This window comes from Lepidothrix coronata, unplaced genomic scaffold, assembly GCF_001604755.1.
Source record: "Lepidothrix coronata isolate B3197 unplaced genomic scaffold, Lepidothrix_coronata-1.0 Scaffold154, whole genome shotgun sequence".
Taxonomy (NCBI): domain Eukaryota; kingdom Metazoa; phylum Chordata; class Aves; order Passeriformes; family Pipridae; genus Lepidothrix; species Lepidothrix coronata.
The window spans coordinates 1,821,394-1,827,393 of record NW_016690334.1 but is presented as its reverse complement, the minus strand read 5'-3'; the positions used below and the strand labels follow the sequence as shown (position 1 = coordinate 1,827,393).

Here is a 6,000-nt window from a genome sequence, read left to right as displayed (position 1 = left end):
AAAAAAAAAAAAAAAAAAAAAAAAAAAAAAGAAAAAAAGTCAATAACCTCCCAGTTCAGCCCGGGATGGCTGCCACTGGGAACGTGCTGTCCCTGGAGCTTTGTTATTCTGTGCTCCTGGTGCATTCCTAGTAAAGGCCACTTCATTCAGTGCCAGGATTGCATCTGCCCCGGAATCAGGGTGTGCAGAGAGTCCAGAACACCCCTTGGGTTGACCCCCTGTCCTCAGAGGGTCACTGCAGAGTGACAAAACTCTGGGGACAAGCACTGGGAGCTGAGCCAGCTGCTCCCTGTGCTTGGGATAGTCTTCCTGATGCAGGAAGGATGCTCTGGAAGAGCCCAGCTCCATCCTCTCTGCTCTTCTGCACCCACTATGGTGCAAGAGGAAAGGCATGGGAGGTACATGAGGAAAGCAGAACCGACTTGGACCTGCATTGCTGCCCCATTTAGGAGCAAGGGGGAGGTCCTGCAGAGTGGGGAGGCCTGGCAGGACACATTGATGCTGGAGGAAAAACAGGCCTGTGTTCCTTTGCTTTCCTATCCCTCATTTATTCGTGGCAAAGCACACCCACGCAGTTATCCTGACTGGGGGCCAGGTTCCCCGTGCCAGGGCCAGGACTCTGCCAAACACCACCTTCATGGCTGTCCCATGGGGCCCCAGCCTGTTTGCTGGCACTGTTGAGGGTTCCGTGGCCAAAAGTTCAGCCCCAGCCTGTGCTGGGGACAGAGGAGAGTTGGAGATATGGGAGAAATAGGTGTGGTGACAAAGCAGTGACCCAACAGGTCCCTGTGGGCTGGCAGAGCCCTGCTTTTTCCCCCGGGGGAGTTTGGGCTGGGTGTGATGAGACCCCAGCCCCTTCCCTGCTGGCACAAAGGGGGCCAGGCTGTGCTATAATGCCTGTTCCCAGTCCAGGCACCCGATAGGATGACCCCAAACCAAGGGCCTGCACTGTCCTGCCGTCCCATCAGTGCCACTGTGATCTTTAACCCGCGGCCATTCACCCCATGGGGCACAGTCACAGACCAGAGCCACTCCGGGGCAATTCCATGGGGTTGATCCCAAAACTGATGTAGGTGGCAGTGGTGCCCAGCTGACCTTACACCCCTCTACCCCCTGCTTGGATGCCATCTGGGCACCGCTGCCTCAGAGCTGGTGCTTTTTGGGTCCGTGCCCCCTCCTCACACCCCTCGTGGCTCCCCACGTGCCTGCCAGCCCCAGCTTGGACTTTGCACCTTCCCTGAGGGTTTTATTGATTCTGCAGCGAGCGCCAACACAGTGACAGTGTCAGAATGGTGACTCTGGATGTGCCAGTGCCTGGCTGAGGGAGGGGACACAGTCCCGTGTGACCCCACGTGGCCTGGGGCTGCTCGGTGGGGTCAGGGCGAGCCCTGTGCCTGGCTTTGGCCAGGCTGGACTTAGCAGAGCTGTGACCCAGCTTCCCAAAAAAAGGAGAGAGGAGAGCAGCGGTCCCTCCATGTCTGTGGGGCCCGGGATCTGGGGGTTTGAGTTGCAAAACGTCCCGCTGGGACTGCTGGGGATGTTTCCGGAGCTGCTTGTGCAGTTCCCTGGTGGTGGCAGCATGAGTGCTGAGAGAAAGGCCGCCCCAAAACATCCAAAACATGTGGTCTGCGGTTAAATCAGGAGCATGTGCTTGTGCTGGCTGTAAACTGACTGGGTGGGGAGCCCCCCGGGTCCCAGGGAGGGGAGGCAGTGATCAGGTTCCAGCCTCTACCCTGGGGTCCCCTGACCCCCCTTGGGCCCTGCACCAGGACAGGGGCCTTGGGAGGTTCTGGGGGGTCCCACAGCAGCACCACCATGTGCACACAGGCACCGCACGTGGCTACAGACAGGGTTCTTGGGTGTACGAGTCCTGGCTCAGGCACAGCCTGTGTCCGAAACTGACCCCAGCCCATGACGCAACCGCGACCCCAAACACGACTACACCGTGACCCCAGCCCTGACCTTAACCCACCTCGACTGCAAACCAGATCTGAACTCTAACGCCAGTTCTGGCCCCCATCCTCACCCTCTCAAATACAACGTTGGCTCCACTGCTGTCTCCCTACCTTGCCCCAACCCTGAGCCCTTGCTAACACCCACTGGGACCCCCAAACCTCCCTGACCCCCCTTTTCCTCCCGCCCCAGCACTCCGGCCCCTTTAAGACCCCGCAGTCCTGGGGCCGTACCAATGCGCCTCCGCAGAGGGGGATCTCCTCTGGTAGGCGCGCTCTCAGCCTATTGGCGGGCGGCAGGGGCGGAGCGTGTTCCCCCCGCGCGTATGGCCGAGTGGTGCGGTCCGCGGTACGTGCCGGCCGCGCCGGGGCTGCGGGAGCCGCCGGGCACAGAACGGGCCGGGCCAGCGGTGGGTGCGGGGCTCCGGGGCGACACCGGGGGCCGGCGGGGTACCGGGATCGTGTGGATGAGGAGGGGTGGGCTCGGGCGTCCCCTATGCCTGAGGGAGGGCTGGGCTCCGCCACTGGTGTCTTCTCTGGTGGGGAGGGGCGGGTGGGCATCCGCTGATGGGTGGGATGGGACGGGACGGGACGGGACGGACGGGACGGGACGGGGGTGCCCCTCTTATATGGGGTGGACTGGTGTGGCTGGCTCCATGTGACTGGGAGGAGTGGGGTGACTGAGGTCCCGCGTATGGCGAGGCTGTTGTGAGTGGTCCCGCTGTGATTTGGGGGGAGTTCGATGTGAATGGACCCTCTTTTATTTGGGGGGACTGGGATGATCCTCTGGTCATCCTGGTATCTGGAGTCTGGTGTGACTGGATCCCTGTCTTTGGGGGGATACTTGGATGTCTAGAGGTCTCTCTTATTCAGGGTGTTGGGGGGGACTGGGATGACCAGACTTCCCTGTTATTTGGGGCGTCTGATGTGACTGGTCCCCTGTTATTTGGCAGGGATGGGGATGACTAGAGCCCTCTTTTGTTTGGGGGGGTCTGGTGTGACTGGATCCCCCGTTTGAAGGGGACTAGGATGACCAGAGGCCTCTGTTATTTGGGGGGTCTGGTGTAACTGAGTGCCCTGTTACTGGGGGGACTGGTGTGACCCGGGTCCCCTGTACGGGGTCTGGCGAGAGTGACCCCCTGTAATTTGGGGTACCCCAATCATACCTGGCTCCCCGGGGCCTGTGGGGCAGGGGGCTGACTGGCACCCCGTGGTGGGGCTGAGAAGGGGGTGTGAGGCAGGGTGGGCAGCCAGGGAGGGGGGTGATGCCTGCCCTGTCTTGCTTCCACAGCACTGAAGGGTTGCTCAGACTTACCCAATCTCGGGCTGTTGCTGGTTAAAAGCCTTTAATGAGCTTAATTTTCTAGCACTTCCCTGCAGAACGTTATTCCCAGCATTTAACTTGCACCTTTGCTGCAGGCTGGGCTGCTTAGCTGTTGTTCCACCTATTTAACTTTATAAGCTGCTGGGGTGTGGGAAGACTCTTTGCCCCTGTTTTTTCCTGATGAAATTGCTTGGGAGAGTGAAGTTACTCACTTAGGGAATGTGCTTGTCAAAGGAAATAATGGAAAACCCCCTGTTTGGGAATATTAAGGCTGGAGGGGGTGAAGACACCTGGATGACAGTTTTGGGAGTTAGTCATCAGTGTGGAATTGGTTCTTAGGAAGTTGTCTTACTTGCAGGAGTAAGCACTGCTGGTGGAGTGTGCGTTGTTCTGTCAGTGTTTAGACCTTGGGTTACCTTTCAGAGTGTAAAAGAAATAGGAATGCTTAGTGGAATGTGTACGGAGAAGAGGGATCACTGAGGCTTTCTGATGTGAGTCTGGAAAAAGTGAAATTTGGGGTTGTACCTCTACAGCTCTTTTTGAAAAGCAGAAACATGCATCCAGTTGAGAAGCTGGAAAAGCACAAGGAAGGGTCAGGTCTCTGTTTCTGAAATCTGGAAGTGCCTCAGTGATACCGTTGGTGGGGACATCCCCTCTTACACAGAGCTCTACACTCTGTGTGGGCTGTCGAGAGGAGCTGTGGGGTTTCATGTGTTTTGTTAGGCAGCAGAGCTGTGCTGACTGGGGTGCAGGGATGCACACATCCCTTTTGCCTGGGGCTTTCTTCCAGTATTTCTCTGATTCTCTGAGAAATCCCAATGAGCTGTTGCACGCATGCAAAGCACCTCGGGGATTAACGTGCTGCAGATGAGGAAATCAGTGTTTTGTCTGGGAAGGGCTGGTGAGCCAGACCCTTCCTGGAGAGCCCAGCATTGTCCCAGCACAGGTTTTTCTTCAGGTGCATCATGTGCTGGTTGACTGCACTGAACCAGGGTGTGCACGGCACAGAGTGTGTCTGAGTGTTGTGTGTGGATGTGACGGTGCATGAGAACTCATTTGCAAAACAGGTTTCTGTAAAGCAGGGAGGATACAGGTGCTACAGGAAGAAACACCAACTGACACAACTGAGTGCTTTCTTTTAATCTTCAGGTGTGAAAGCCTTGGAGAGTGAGGTGAAGAGTGGGCAGGATGGAGAGGGTAGTGTCATACTTAACCCTCCGTTAATTAGTCCTGCTCAGTTTGTGACAAAGAAAAATCTCTCGCTTGTCATCACTGTGCAGGTGCCTCATGTTCAGTCAACAATCTCTGGGGTGGTGCCTTGTGGGCAGCCAGGGTTGAGCAAGTAAGTGCCTTCTGCAACTTTTAGTTTGTTTCTTCCAGAGCAGCTGGAGCAGCTCGACGGGGCCATAGGACCAGAACTTGTCTTGTCTCGAGGGAGGCTTTCCCTGCTGCTCTCCACCCTCCGTGCTGGAGCTCACAGGCCCCATCAGCGCTTGCTTGCAGATACATAAGTGCAAGGTAACCCCTTTCTTTTGACTGTCAAAGGTTGTGGAGTGTCTGTGGGTGCAGTTGGGTTTGGTAGGGTGGCTGGCAGTGGGTGCTGGGAGTGATGGTTTCTTTACCCAGTTCACCCTCAGCAAAAGCAACATGTGGAACTGTGTCTGACTGAAATCCCATTTGATCTTTGCTCTCTCCTTTGCCTGTTGTGATGCAGCAAAGATTGTGTGTTTGCTCAGTTCTGTCAGACTAGGAACAAGGCTTCCCTGCTCAGGTCTTCACTCCTGCCATCTCCTCCCCATCCCTTTCCTCTGGTATAAAAGAAAACCACCCACAGTTATCTCTGCGGACACTGAACTTTGTTTTGTTTCCTGATGTGGACTCTCCCGCCTCTAAAAACACAATTCGTAGAACTTGCATAAGTTGCTTTCCCAATGTGATCGTTTGATCCCAGTGATGAGAATACTTTGCCCACGGTATTGTGGAGAGTGAGTCACCAGCCCTGCAGTGACAGGTGCACCTCTGCCAAGATTTCTTTTTTATAGGCTTTGAGATTTCATAGATCAGAACAAATAATTACAGGCTGCTCGTAATCTCTCGCTGCTTATCCCCAAGCAGACATTCAAGCTGATTGTGTGCTGCTGATCGCTCACGTAATCCAGAAAGACCAGAAGCCATCTCTGGTGGCTTCTGCAGGGCCACAAGTCCAAAGAGTGGCTGAGTTTGACCTGTGGCAGCAGATTATTGTAGTGTTTCTGCTTAGTTATCAGCCACGTCTGTAGAGTTACTGACTAATTTACCTTCCTTTCTTGCTGTGTGGAGGAGTAGACGGGCGAGGGTTGGAGTTAAAGATGGGGTGGGGTTTTTCTCCTTGGGGACATCTGGCTCTGGCAGTGCATGGGAAGTGTGCAGGGAAGGTTTAGCAACCGGCTCAGGGAGTTGGTGGGTCCGACTTGGCGGTGCTGGCAAGTACACTGGGTCTTGCTGCGTGGTTGCTTGTGAAACGCATCAATTGACTGGCTTTCACCCCTTTCACGGGTCATTGCTGCATCTCTGGGTTCCAGCTAACTCCAAACTTTGGAGGAGCAAGCTGATAAAATGCCTGCAAGGATTGTGCAAGCCCTGGTTGTGTAACAGGGCTCCGTGCATAATTTCGGGAGGTAAGAGGAGCAGCTTGTGTTACAAAAGGAAAGAAAAATCCTGTGTCAAGTGTCTTCTGCTTATGTT

At 55.4% G+C, this 6,000-nt stretch overlaps 1 protein-coding gene across 3 annotated transcripts in view; it reads left to right on the top strand.

The window, feature by feature from the left end:
- Window positions 1-2,298: 2,298 nt before the first annotated feature.
- The window catches only part of LOC108504206 (NADPH--cytochrome P450 reductase), a 28,964-nt gene continuing 25,262 nt past the window's right edge, over window positions 2,299-6,000 (top strand). The window contains exons 1-2 of one of the 3 annotated variants that reach the window (XM_017828891.1): window positions 2,299-2,362; window positions 4,662-4,794. The gene's annotated coding sequence lies outside the window, so the exon portion shown is untranslated. Of the gene's footprint in view, window positions 2,363-4,656; window positions 4,795-6,000 lie in introns of all 3 variants that reach the window. The other 2 variants (XM_017828893.1, XM_017828895.1) reach the window with 2 other exon arrangements.